Genomic DNA, 15,002 nt, shown 5'->3' with positions numbered 1-15,002 from the left:
TATGTCCTTTTATAATAAACCCGTGGTCTAGTAACATGTTTCTCTGAGTTCTGTGAGCTGCTCTAGCAAATTAACCCAACCCAAGAAAGGGGTCCTTGGAACCTTCAAATCAGCTGGTCAGAAGAACAGGTGACAACCCAGACTTGAAATTGATGTTTGAAATGGGGGTGGGGGGCAGTCCTGTGGGACTGAGTTCTTAACCTGTGAGATCTAACGATATCTCCAGGTAGATAGTGTCAGAATTGAGTTGAATTGTAGGACTCCCAGCTGGTGTTGGGAATTGCTTGGTGTGGGGAAAAAACATACCCACTAGAACGTCTCAAATTTGAAAGATCTAGTCTGGCAAGGAGGTGGAGCAATTGGAGCTCCACTGTATGGCTGAAGGGGGCACAAAATGGTCCCACCACTCTGGAAAAGTTTGTCTGCCTCTTACCAAGTTAACGCACACTTGTATGACCCAGCAATCACATTCCTGGATATTTCACCAAGAGAAAAGAAAGCGAGCATGGCGGGTCCATACCAAGACTTGTACACAACTGTTCACAGCTGCTTTATGTGTTAAAACCAAATGCTAGAACGCACTCAAATGTCTGTGAACCAGGGAATGGATCAGCAAACTGCAGCACATCCAGACTGTGGAACACTGCTCCACACTAAAGAGGAATGAGCCACGGAAGCACGCAGCTGCGTGGACGAACCTCAAAATAATTCTGCTTAGCAATGAAGCCAGACCAAAAATAGAACATTCGGTGTGATTCCATTTATAGGAAAGTCTAGAAAATGCAAACTAATCTACAGTGACAGAAAGCAGGTCGGTGGGTGCCTAGGGATGGTGTGTGGTGGGGTAGGAAGGGAAAGGAAGGAGGAATTACAAAGGGGCACAGGAGACTTTGGGAGATGGCAAAATGTTCACTATTTAATTCTAGTGATGGCTTCACAGGGGTGCACATATGTCAAAACTTACCAAATTGAACAATTTCAAATATGTACAATGTATTCTACGTTCATTTACAGCTCCATGAAGCTGTAATAAATAAATGAAAACAAACTCATGAACTGTATGCTTTAAAATTTGTACCATAGGGGGCCGGCCCGGTGGCTCAGGCCATTCGAGCGCCGTGCTTCTAAAGCCAAAGGATGCCGGTTCGATTCCCACATGGGCCAGTGGGCTCTCAACCACAAGGTTGCCGGTTCAACTCCTCGAGTCCCATAAGGGATGGTGGGTTGTGCCCCCTGCAACTAACAACAGCAACTGGACCTGGGGCTGGGCTGCGCCCTCCACAACTAAGATTGAAAGGACAACAACTTGACTTGGAAAAAGTCCTGGAGGTACACCCTGTTCCCCAGTAAAGTCCTGTTCCCCTTCCCCAATAATAATAAAAAAAAATTTGTACCATGTACTTTAAAAGGATGGGTTTTATTGTCTGGAATTATTTGGTTTTATGTAAATGGTACCTCAATAAACCTGACTTGTGAAATTAAGATGGATACAAACTTGCTGCCAGTAGATACATAAAGCCTGGAGATCTAATGCCGAGCACAGTGATTATAAGCAACAGTAAGTACTGTATTATAAACTTCAAAGTTGCTAAGAGACTAGATCTTAATTGTTCCTACCACGAAAGACAAATGATGATAACGTGATGTGATAGAAGAGTTAGCCAACCCCAGGTGGTTGCAATGTATTGCAACATATAAATATATCACGTCAACATGCTGTACACCTTAAACTTGCACAATGTTATATGTCAATCACATCGCAATTTTTGAAAGTGAATGGATAGAACTTATCCTAGCCACCTCGTCCTGGGGCTCTTCATTGGCATCCCTTTAACATTTCCTTGGAAACAAACTAATTAATGAAAGTAAAGTTAAATGAAAGTAAAGTATTTCCCTGAGTTCTGTGAGTTGCCATAACAAATTATTAAACCTGAGGACCCGGTCGTGGGAATTCCCGATTTATAGCCAGTCAGTCAGAAGTACAGGTGACAACCTGGGACTTGCAATTGGTGTCTGAAGTAGGGACAGTCTTGTGGGACTGAGCCTGTGGGACTGAGACCTGTGGAAACGGCATTAACTCTGCTAACTCTGGGCTGTATCAGATTGGAATTTTTGAACACCCAGATGGTGTCTAAAGATTTGGAGAATTGGTTTGTGGGCTGTGGGCGGGTGGGGCAGGACACAACCTACATGTTTGGCTATAGAAGAGTTGTGAGGAGAGCCCTAGGATTGGTCCAGGACCATTATCACTCAGATGTCAGGTAGTCTGGATACGTGACTCCGTCAGGGGGTAATCAGAAGATTCTCTGGAGGTCTGATATACCTCCAGGCATTGACAGAGGACTGGAACATTCAAATGGTTAATTTCCCAGGCTAGTTAAAACAAGAGCAGAATCATTTCCTCATATCTCAACCTACTTGATTTTAGTAATTGAGCCACTTGACTATAGTGACTCCATTTTATTTCTTCTCTCTATTCCTCACCCTCATTCCCACGTCTACTGCCCTCATCATCTCTCATCCACACCCTCCCGCCAGCCCCCAGTGCCACCGAGGGCTCTGGGGTCTGAGCGCTCAGGGCACTCTCCCTGTCTCATAGCTTCCTTTTCTCCTTACCACCAGTGGTGAGCTGAAGAATGTCCCCCAGTGGAATCCAGGTCTGAATCCCCAGGACCCCTGTTCTAAAATTTGTACACATTAGATTTTGATGTATAGAGTGATTTAGTGATGACATAAGTGTCAATATTTTGAAATAAGATTTTTATTGTTTACATTTCCCGAGAGGCAAGGTGCTGCCAGGCCAGGCATGGTCACTGGGGGAACACCAGGTTTGGTCAGGAGGTCGGGGGTGGGGGGGCTAGCCAGGGCCTTTATTGGGGTTCTCGAGGGGAAGGCAAGTCAGAACAGGGTGAGTAGTTTACGATCAGCTACTTTGTCTAATTCCGGGGTCTTTGGGCCAGAGGGGTAGTTTCTAGTCTCCAGATGCCTGGCCTTGGGATGATTTAGGGCAGGAGAAATATTGACTGGGTGTGTGAGAATGAGATAAAAGGGGTGGTTGGAGAAAGGACTCAGGGTTGGTTGGTTTGCATCTGAAAGGCTTGCTAGCCTTCAGGTTGTTGTTATCTTTAAGGGTTAGCTAGCCCTGAGAGGGGCAGTCTCTGCCTGGATGCTTGAGGCCCTCCAAAATGTCAAAACATCATGAGATACAGAAAAATTTAAAAATGATTACTAAGCCTGAGAATGTGTTACCTCACGTGGCAAAAGGGACTTTGCAGACATGATTAAATTAAGGATCTTGAGCTGGGGAGAGGATCCTGGAATATCCAGGCGGATCCAATGGGACCTAAGAGTCTCCTACAGTAGAAGATGTGATGGAAGAGAGATTGGACTCATTTCAGACTTCTAGCATCCAGAACTAAGAGACTAGATGTGTGTGGTTTTAAGTCACATAGTTTTGGGCTATTTGTTGTAGCCGCCATAGGACACAATGCAGTTGTTGTATTTCAGAGTTGACTGAGAAGCAGGGAACCAGCGATGGGAACATGTTTGGGGTGGGGTAGACCCAGGTTAATTCTGATGCTCCCAGCCTCTGGCATCTGTGGCCCTGTCCCCTTACCTACTACCCCTCTGAGCTAGGGTCGAGGGACTCCAGTCCTGAAACCTAAAGAGAGACACAGTCCTAGTCTTGCCTCAGTTTCCCAAGATTATAGAGTCATTGGCAGAGCAGAAGCCAGGGCATATGTGGCCCATATACCCTCCTCAAACATGGAAAGTATGATAGTGCAAATGCCATCTTATATCTTGCTGTTTTATACATGATTTTAGGCACAAATAACCATTTGCCGTGATGCTTCCAGATCTTCGTTCAACATAACTTTTAATGCCCGCCTAAGAGTATAGTGGCTGCATTATAATTTACTTCCTCAGTTCCCTGTTGTTGGACATTTGGTTCATGTCCAAGTTTTCACTGGGATAATTATGTGTGTGCCCAGTGCCATTTCTGCATTCTGGTTCGGTTCCATCATCTCCAGAGCTGAGTCCCTGTCTGGTCAGAGGAAGAAATACTTCAGTCTGCAAATGATTTTCTTTGTGCGTACCCCCAAATCACATCCATGTGGTGTAGAGAGAATCTACAGGAAAGCAAAAGACAAAAAGAAAAACCACTGGTGGTTCCGCCACCATTATTTGCTCTAGGTCTTTCTAAAAATTTAAAAAATATGAATAGTTTTCTTCAGTTTCTTGTTGAGAGTACATTACACAGCACTTCTGCATCCTGCTTATTTTCACTTAATAATATAGCATAAAAACATTTTCCCTGTTACATTTTAAATGATTGCATGACATTCCCTAATGTCACTATTCCATAATTTCAGCGCCTTTTCTCTAAAGCTTATGATTATAAATATATAAAGTTTGCTATTATAAATATTTGTTATACCCAATTTTGTTTTTTTCTTTTACTATTACAAATAACTCAATAGAGAAAATCTTTGTGCATAAACTTTTGTGCAGATCTTATGTTATTTCCTTCAAACAGAGTCCCGGAAGTAGAATTCCTGGATACAAGTATCAAGTCAGTTTTTAGGTTAAAATGAGTGTTAAAATAACTTCCACTCATTCACAATAAGCATAGTACAACAGGGTTGGTCTCATCACATCCTCACTATTACTGAATTTCATCATTGTATTAGAGCGTTGTGAAAAGAAGGTCGGTGAAAAGTTGAAACTCATTTTTATTTATATATTCATTAACTGAGAATAAATATTTATTGAGCACCTGCTACATGGCCACCACTGTTCTAGACACTGGAGATGAAGCAATGGACAAGAATAGACAGAAACTCTCAACCTTGGGAAGCTCATGTTCTAGTGGGCGAGGGGACAGGAGATGGACAATAAACAAGTAAATAAATATCCTGAACAGATCATTTAATACATGTCCTATTAAGAGATTTAATAATGAAGGGCCTGCCCGGTGGCTCAGGCGGTTAGAGCTCAATGCTCCTGACTCCGAAGGCTGCCGGTTCGATTCCCACATGGGCCAGTGGGCTCTCAACCACAAGGTTGCCGGTTCAACTCCTCGAGTCCCACAAGGGATGGTGGGCTCCGCCCCCTGCAACTAAGATTGAACACGGCACCTTGGGCTGAGCTGCCGCTGAGCTCCCGGATGGCTCAGTTGGTTGGAGTGCCTCCTCTCGACCATAAGGTTTCCGATTCAACTCCCGCAGGGGATGATGGGCTGTGCCCCCAGCAACTAGAAACGGCAACTGGACCTGTTGCTGAGCTGCGCCTGACACAACTAAGACTGAAAGGACAACAACTTGAAGCTGAACGGCACCCTCCACAACTAAGATTGAAAGGACAACAACTTGACTTGGAAAACAGGCCTGGAAGTACACACTGTTCCCCAATAAAGTCCTGTTCCCCTTCCAAAAAAAAAAAAAGAGATTTAATAATGAAGATAAATGTTTTCCCACAACTCTTGGGACTTATGTGTTCATATCCTTTGCTCCTTTTTTATCGGTATAGTAGTGCTGCATTTTCTACTTTTTTCCCCATTTATCGCATCTATGGTAGGAATAATAGTAGTATCATGTATTGAACATCTGTTCTGTGACAAATATTCTACTAAGTGCTCTACGCGCTTTGATCTCAGGCAATTTTGTCCAGTAGATAGTATCGTCATTTCATAGATGTATAAATTGAGGATCAGACAGGTTAAGTAACTTGCCCAAAGTCACACAGCCTTGATTGCCTAACTGGGATTCAAATGCCCAGGTTCTTAACCACCAGACAACTCTGTTTCTAAAAAGCCTGAGACATTAGTTATTTTATGTGATAATTTGCTTCCTTGGCAATAACAGTTTTTAAAGTTTGTATTAGACTCCAGTGTCTGAGTATATATGCATACATGAGAATACATTTCACAAGCAGACACCTTGATGTATTCATTTTAAATGGACACTCCAATTATCCAGCACCCAGATTTAAAAACAAAACAAAACCCAGGTGCTTATGCTCTGCACACTCCCCGCCAAGTTACCACGGCCATGACTTCTCATCTCTGGTAATCACATTTTAACTGCCAGCTCTGAATTCCTAAAAGGCGTACTTATGAAATGCCTTTGTGAAACCCACAGAGGTTCGTTAGCACGCCCACTCCTCGTTTCCCTTTATACTAAAGGTCTAATAAAACCCACGGCTTTTTAGTCTCTGCATTCATGGAGTGCAGACTCTTTGTCTCACTTAAACTGATAGCAGTTGTGCAGACATGCAAGCACAAAGCCAGAAGGTGACATGGGGACAACTGGATGGATGCATAAAGGGCAGCAAGGTCACAGGGAACAGAGCAGTATGGTCCCCTAGGGGCTGTGAGGAATGTCATCGGCCAGTGGGGAACATTTCAGCTTCTGCTTTGAAAGCTAAGTCTAGTGTCACAGACAAAGGGGGCTAGATGTTATTAGTTATTTTACTCTCGTGTGAGATTGCTCCCATATTGCAGCAGGCAGCCTCCAAAACGGCCCCAATAATCCCCACAGCCTAATGTTCACATCTTTGTGTAGTCTCTTATACAATTAAATTTAACTAAGTAAATGAGGGCTGCCATATTGGACAGTGCAGGACAAGGACAAGCACACTTAATGGTCCCCTGACACTCTAGGCATAGGCAGGCAAATTTTTGTCTGTGAAGGACCAGATAAATATTTTAGGCTTTGCAGCCGTATGGTCTATGTCATAACAACTCACCTCTGCTGCGGTGGTGCAGAAAGAGCTACAGACAACATATAAATGAATGGGCATGACTGTGTTCCAATAAAACTTTATTTATAAAAGTAGGCAGCGGTCCGGATTTATCTAGCAGAAGGCAACATGCCAATTCCTACTCTAGGGGAATGTTTGACCTACTATTTTATGTTTCCTTTGACTTACTTTTTTCTTAATTAAGGGTCCCCACTCTGTAAAGTCAGGTGTTAACTTGTTTAAAATCAATTAATTGAAACGACTGTTTTGCAAGTACAAAGACAGACCCAAAAGTTATTTCCCAAAGGGCATTAGCTGTTTCTGTCTCTAACTGCATCATCTCATTCTGGACTTCTCTCTTTCACTGACTATATATCTATCCATTAGTTTCTCATGTCCTCCCTTGAGCAAGTCTGTCATTCTTATGGTTCTCTCATTAACGTGTTACGTCAATCTTTGTCACGTGCTTACTGTATGTTACTGTATGGGTTGTGTTTTTAACTGCTTTTCGACAATTATACTTTTGGTGATACCTTCTGAAATAATGTTTAAATGCATACAAGAAAATGTGTAGGATAATGAAACCAACTAAAACACAGTTATCAAAATATTTAAAACATGCATTTTTGATATATATATATACTTCTTTATTAACATTAAACAATAAAAATTAGCATTAGCAGCAGTGACTAATGTAATTTCAAAGTGGTGAGGAGGGTGAACAATATTTCAAATATCTGCAACTACTGTGACACGATTTGGAAATATCTGTGATTCCTATCTCTAGAAGAATAGACTCCAGAATAAACAAAGTCACAGGTATTGTTAATGCTATTATGCTTTGTTACCCACGTTATATCTGTAATTGTATGACTGAGCCACTGCAGTGTAACAAACCACCGCAAAACTTGATGGCTTAAATCAATAGCAATCATTTATTTTGCTCTTGAATCTGTAATTTAGGCAGAGCTTGGTGGAGACAGCTCTTCTTTGATCCATGAGGCAATATCAGAGGTGGCTCCTCTGGGAGCCAGGGGACCCACCTTCAAGATGGCTCACTCACATGGCTGGCAAGTTGGTGCTGGCTGGGGACTAACTGCTCAGCTGGGGCTGGGGGCTGGGGGCTCCCTCTCTATGGGAGCTTTCCCGTGGACTCTTGGGCTTCCTCACAGCATGGAGGCTGAGTTCTAAGAGAGTTTGTTCTAAGAGAACAAGGCAGAAGTGCGTGGCATTTTTATGACATAGCCTCAGAACTCACATAGCATCACTTCCATCGAAAGCCATTGTCCAAGGCAGTCGCCCAGATTCAAGAAATAGAGATACAGAGTTCATCTCCCAATGGGGAAGTGGCGGAAGAGCATGTGGAATGGGAGATATGGTTGAGGTCATATTTGGGAAGTATAGTCATCCACAAAAATGGAATGAAATGCCAGATTTCAGTTGGAGGTTAGTGAAAAGAAGGACGTGATTTTTTTTCCTTATGCAAGTGTACGGACCCCGAAGCCCTCCCTTCTGCCCTCTTATCTACCTGGCAAACTCCTGGCTCCTCAAAGTCATCTCCTTTGCTTACGTTAGTGACTCACAACCCCTGCCCCAGTAGAAACATTTGCTTCCACCTCTGTGTATCCACAATATTGGTTCAAACTTTCATTTGCATCCTTAGCATTATCTAAGTTTTTAAATTAACAACCAAAAATGTAGAGAGACACAATAGGATGAACACTTTCTTCTTTAAAAAGTTCCAGAGACATACTGTGCAAATAGTGCCTACAGTTAACAATATGGTATTGTGTACTTAAAATTTTGATAAGAGTGTAGATATTGTGTTAAGTGTTCTTACCACGAAGACCAAAACCCAAAAACACTACACACACACACACACACACACACACACACACACACACGGACACCACTAGGAAAGGTTCGGAGGTGATGGGTATATTTATTACCTGGATTGTAGAGATAGCAACATAAGTGCATACATATGTCCAAACAAACCAAATTGTATATATTATGTACAGTGTTTTTTATACAAATTATACCTCAATAAAGCTGGAAAAAATTAAGTGTGTTGCCTATAACCAGAATATTAAAAAATTCAAATGATATGGACTTCACATTTCATGCCCACTCTTATTTTTTGCTGCTATAAGTTTGTTTTATATCTTTGCATACCTTTTTCAGAGCCTACATACATGTATGTATTTGCCTCAGAAAGCAGCTTTGGATTGTTACTGCTATTTTTTTTCTTTTATAAATGCTATCACACTGTACTTATTAACCCGGAACTTGCTTTTTTCAGTCAACAATACATCTTAGAGCTCTTTCTCTGCCGGTCCATGGCTCTTTGTCATTCTTTTTGACAGTTATATTTTGCAGGATGGATGCACCCTATTTATTAATCCACTCCCTACTGATGAACATTGAGGCAGTTTCCAATTTTTGTGGCTTTTATGTAAATGCTGATCAAAGACAAATAAGTAAACGAAGGACAGAGATGGCTCTGGTGGCAGAGATGTTGCCTCCAATTCAGTAAAAGGTTTGCACAAATGTCTCTTGCCCTCTAGATAATAAAATCCAGTGAAAGATCTGGATTTGGTGGCACAGCCCTTGGGCACACTGCCTACCGGCCTGAGCTCAAGTCCCAGCCCTCTCACTTCCTGCATTTGTGGACACAGGCAAGGATTGTAACCCCTCTGAGCCTCTGTTTTCTTTTCTATACAATGAGCTGATAATAATAATAATATCTGCCTCTGAGGGTTGTTATGACAACACATGATGCCTGGTAAGTGGTCATCATAGTATAAACACTCAAAAAATGCTGCTACTTTTCTTATCAAGTTAGACATATCCCTACCCTCCAATTCAGCAATCCCACTCCCACGTATTTACACAAGAGCCATGAAAGTTTAGATCTATTTTATACACAGGTGTTCACAGAAGCTTTATGGGTAATCACCCCAAATTGAAGAAGACCCAACAGGAGATGGATGAACAAAATATGGTCCAGCCATACAATGGAATGCACCTCAGCAATAAAAAGGAACACACTACTATTGATACACTAAACAGTACAGATGTATCTCAAAATCAGCATCTGTGCAAATGGAGTCAAACTCCAAAGACACTGACTGTATGATTCCATTCACACCAAGTTCTAGAACGGGCTACAGTAATCCATAGTGAAGGAATGCAGATTGATGGTTGCCTGGGGATGGGGGTGGACTGGGAAGGGGTGCAAAGGACCTTTCTGGAGAACAGAAATGTTCTCTGTCTTAATTGGGGTGGTGCTTGCATAGGCATATGCATTTGTCAAGACCATCAACCTGTCCTTGTAAGATCTGTGCGTGTGACTGTATGTAAATTATACCCCCATTAACAGTGAAGTAAAATATTGTTATTAATATGGTGGGCCTTGCTGCTTCCTTCTTTATGTCCATGCCAACTAGTCTGCCAGGATGGAGGCCTGTTTATTTGTTGAGTGGTGAATGAATGAGTGAATGAATGAATGAATGAATGAGGTTTGAAGCAGCATCCCAGGCTCATGAAATTTTCCTTCCTGAGCCCTTCATACTCCAGTGGCTCTTTGATTTTATAAAGGAGGAGGGGGAGGCTGTGTGCCCCACTGCTCACCCCGTCAAGGCCCCACCCCCAAGTAGATGCTCAGAGCCTTCTGGTAATCTCACCCCTGCGCAATGCCCCTGTCACCCCAGCCTCTCTCCTCCAATCACTAAACACACGATTCCTCAGCACCTTCTATGTGCAGACACCCAGGAACAAGGCAGGCAAAGATCCTGCCCTCAAGGGCTCCATAAGCACATGTGCAGCACGATGTCAGGTACAGCTGAATGCAATAAAGTAAAACGAAATGGACTAAGGGCCTGGGGAAGGCAAAAGTTGGGGCTGCAGCTTTGGTGGCCAGGGAAGGCTGCTCTGGGAAGGCCACACAGGAGCAGAGGCCTGGCTGTAGCAAGGAGATCAGACAGGTGGAGATCTGGGGAAAGGGCTTTCCCTAGAGGAAGACAGGTGGTGCAAAGGCCCTGGGCAGCTTCCTCCTTACGCAGTGTGTTCAAGGAACAGGAACAAAGCCTGTATGACTGGAGGGGGATGAGCCAGGGGGAGAGGGCCAGAGATAAGGGCAGAGGAATATTAAGCAGCAGACCATTTAGGGTCTTGTGGGCCGTGGGAAGGACTTGGACTTTTACTCTGAGTGAGATGGATGCTGTAGGAGAGTTGAGAGCAGATAAGGGCTGTGACTTGACTTAGTTGTTAACAGGCTTTCCTGGCTGCCATGGCAAGAAGAGACAGAGAAGGAAGCTACCGCACCAGTCCAAGCAAACAGTGATGGTGGGAGCAGAGGTGATAAGAGGTGGTCAAGCTCTGGGAATATTTTGAAAGCTGACAGAGGGATGTGGAGGTGTGAGAACAAGACAGGAGTCAACAACTACTCTGAGGTTTTGGGCCTGAGCCACTGAGCTGGGGAGGCAGTAGGTGGGGCAGGTGGAAGTTGCCTAAATCTTCCAAGCTGTTTCACACCTCCAGGCCTTTGTGTACTCCATCCCTCCTGGCCTGGAATGCATTCCCTATTCCACTAACCACCCCGATCCTCAGCCTCGCCCCTGCTCTCATCACAGCTAAGCCCAAATATCACCTTCTACAGAAGCTTCTCTGTAAGCGACCCTGGCTCAACATGGCATGTCCTCTTGCATCCCCACAACATCCTGCTCTTCTGCTTCTCCCAAATGGGTGGTCAGGGTCCATCTGCTGGAACTTGTGCCAAGTGGGCAACACTTAAATGACCAGGGAGGGGCCGTGGCTTTAATCCAGCAGTGAAGGCATCAACAGGAAATGGCCACGAATTCTTTCCTTCATTCAGCAAATAGTTATTGTGCCAGGAACTCTAGAAGGCACTGGGAAGACAGCAGGGAACAGGAGAACCAAATAGATCTGGGTCCTTTTGGGGCTTTACTGAGAGAGACAACAATAACCAAAACAAGGAAGTGAAAGATCTAATGGATCACACGGTGATACCGAGAAAAGAGAGAGATTTCATATGTGAGATGGGGACTATTATGTGAGATGCAGTTATTAACAAGGTAATCAGGGAGGGCTTCGCTGAGGAGGTGACATTTGAGCTTTGATGTAAAAGAGGTGAGCAAGGAGCCACGTGGCTATTGAGGAGGGAACAGCCAGTGCAAAGGCCCTGAGGTAGGACCATGCTTAGAATATGGGAGGAACTTGGAGGCCAGAACGGCCAGAGCTTGTGAATAGGGGGTTAGAGAGGGTAGGAGCTGAGGTTCAGAGAAGAAATGACGTGGAGGGGGGAGGGGCAGCAATCTTACAAGGTCTTGGCGGCCACAGTGAGGACATTACTTTTACTTTGAGTGAGATGAGAGCCATGGAAGGGTTCTGAGCAAAGGAGCAATGGGACCTGATTCCAGTTTCAACAGGATCACCATAATAATAGCAATAATAATTGACATTTATGCAGCACTTCCTGTGTCATTGGCAGAAGGACCTTCTGTGTATTCAGTTGTCTAATCCACCCTCATAAGCCTTCTAGACACTTCTGTCTCCCTCAGCCCCCATGCCCAAACCATCACCAAGATTGGTACAGTCTCCTGCCAAAACATAGCTTGAAGCAAATTTTCAGTGGCTTTACTGAGATAGACTTTACACACCGTACAATTCACCTATTTCAGTGTACAGTTCAGTGGTTTTTAATATATTCACTAAGTTGTGCAACCATCACCACAATCAATTTTAGAACATTTTCATCTCCTTTGTGAGAAATCCTTTAGCTGCCCCCATCCCAAGGCAACCACTAATCTGCTTTCTGTCTGATTTGCCAATTTGGGACATTTCCTATAAATGGGATCCTACGAGGTATGATAAAAAAAATACGGTGAATGTTTAAATTTAGAAAAATCTATTACAGTAAAAGACGCATTGCCATTAATCCCCCTCAAAATACTCCCCTCACTTTGAACACACTTATCCTATCATTCTTGCCACTTTCTGAAGCAGTTCTGGAAGTCCTCTTTCGTGAGTGTCTGTAGTTGGGCTGTTGTGTCTGCCTCGATGTCCTGAATCAATTCAAAACATGTACCTTTCATGGTCATTTTGACTTTGGGGAAGTGCCAGAAATCACACGGTACCAAATCTGGTGAATAAAGTAGATGAGGACACACCGTAATGTTTTTATTTGACAGAAATTGCCGTACCAGAAGCGATGTGTGACACGGAACATTGTCATGATGGAGGATGAAACCGTTTGCCCATTTCTCAAGCCATTTTTTTTATGCACATCATTTCTTAAACGCTTTAATAAGCCCTTATAATATTCAGAGCTCACCATAGTGTTCCTGAGTACAAACTCAGCTTGCACAATTCCATCAAGGTCAAAAAACACAATATCACCTGATGGCACTCAGCAGCAGTATTCACTGTATTTTTTAATCATACCTCGTATAATCTGTGGCCTTTTGTGTCTGGCTTCTCTCACGTAGCAAAATGTTTTCAAGATTCATGCATGTTGTAGTATCTATCATGAATTCATTCCCTTTTGTGGCTGAATATTCTGTTGTTTGGATACACCATGTTTAGTTATCCATTCATCAGCTGATGGATATTTGGGTGGCTTCTATATTTTGTTGTCTGGATACACCACGTTTAGTTATCCATTCATCAGCTGATGGATATTTGGGTGGCTTCTATATTTTGTTTATGAATAATGCTGCTATGAACTTTCATGCACTAATATTTGTGCGGATACGTGTTATCATTTCTCTTGGGTAAATACCTAGGAGTGGAATTGCTGGGCCAACTGGTAACTCTGTGTCTAACTTCTTGAGGAACTGCCAGGCTGTTGGTTTTTTTTGTTTTTGTTTTTTGTGTGTCATATAATAAGTGTTTGTTATAAGAGCACCAGTGGTCTGAGAAGGCAGAGGGTTAACACCTCCAAACACTGCCTTCCTGTTATACTGTTTTTGAAAGGGACTCCACTGTTCCCACCAGCAAAGTCCAAGGGTTCCGAGTTCTCCACATCCTCCCTGACACTTGTTATTATCCTGAAGCTATTTGCTCCTCTCTGCCTCCACTGCCAGTAGCCCGCTTGAGCTGCCACCATCTCTCATCTGGACCATTGAAGTCACCTTGTCCCTGGGCTCCTGGCTTCCACCCTCAGTCTTTCCCCACACCACAGGCAGAGGGAGCCTATTGGCACTGAGGTCAAATCCTGTTCCTCCTCAGTTCAAAACTCTTAAATAGTTCGTTGGTTGACAATACACCCAAACTCCTCACCATATGGCCCACTGAGCCGACCCCTGCTCACCTCTCTGACATTACTCATGTCCCTGCTTCCTTACCCGTTCAGACACAGCCACAACAGCTGTCCAACCTCAGAGCCACCCCTAGCACTGTTCCCTCGGCCCCTGTACTCTTTGCCCTGCTCTCCCCCTACCTCTTTCTTTCCCTCTCAGACCTGGACTTTACTGTCACTTTCTTAAAATAGACTCCACCTGACTCCTCCACAGCCTAAATCACACACCCCTATCTTCTCCCTCGTTGCGTTTAGCATCATTTGAAGTTGCATGTCTATTTGTGTGACGGTTTGCCCAATGGCTACCCCCACCTCAGGCATGGCTCTGTAAGGGTGGGTGAGTATCAGTGCCTGGCCTGCAATGAGAGCAAACTAAATATTTCTTCTCATTTCACCCCCTCAACGGCCACCTCCTACCTTCCTCTTTGCACGTGCAGTTCCCTCTGCCCAAACACACCCTTGTCATTGTTCCCTCTTTTTCTCTGGCTGATTCCCAAGAAGCCTCAGTTACATGTCACTTTCTCTCAGATAGTATTTCCGGTTATATATATATATATATATATATATATATATATATATATATATATATATATATATATAGCCAAAAATAGTATACACATTTTAAGAAAGGAAAAAACTAATAAAATTGTAATACTCAATATGTACCAATAACAAAAGATGAATATAAGTCACATTTGACTTCTGCAATTACAAGAGGTGCTCAAAGTGGTTCCCATCAGCGTCCAGACACTTATGATTACGGCGAACTACTGCTTGAGCAACGTTGACCAAAGTGTCCACTTGTATATATTTTTTTGGCACCCCCGGTATATGTTGTGATGAGGACATACATAGACACAAACAGCAGTTCTCAAATCTTTATACTTTCAAAATTATTAAGGACCTTAAAGGGCTATCTATTATTTATGTGGGTTATGCC

This window comes from Rhinolophus ferrumequinum, chromosome 15 (genome assembly GCF_004115265.2).
Source record: "Rhinolophus ferrumequinum isolate MPI-CBG mRhiFer1 chromosome 15, mRhiFer1_v1.p, whole genome shotgun sequence".
NCBI classification, from domain to species: domain Eukaryota; kingdom Metazoa; phylum Chordata; class Mammalia; order Chiroptera; family Rhinolophidae; genus Rhinolophus; species Rhinolophus ferrumequinum.
This window is presented reverse-complemented; position numbering follows the sequence as displayed.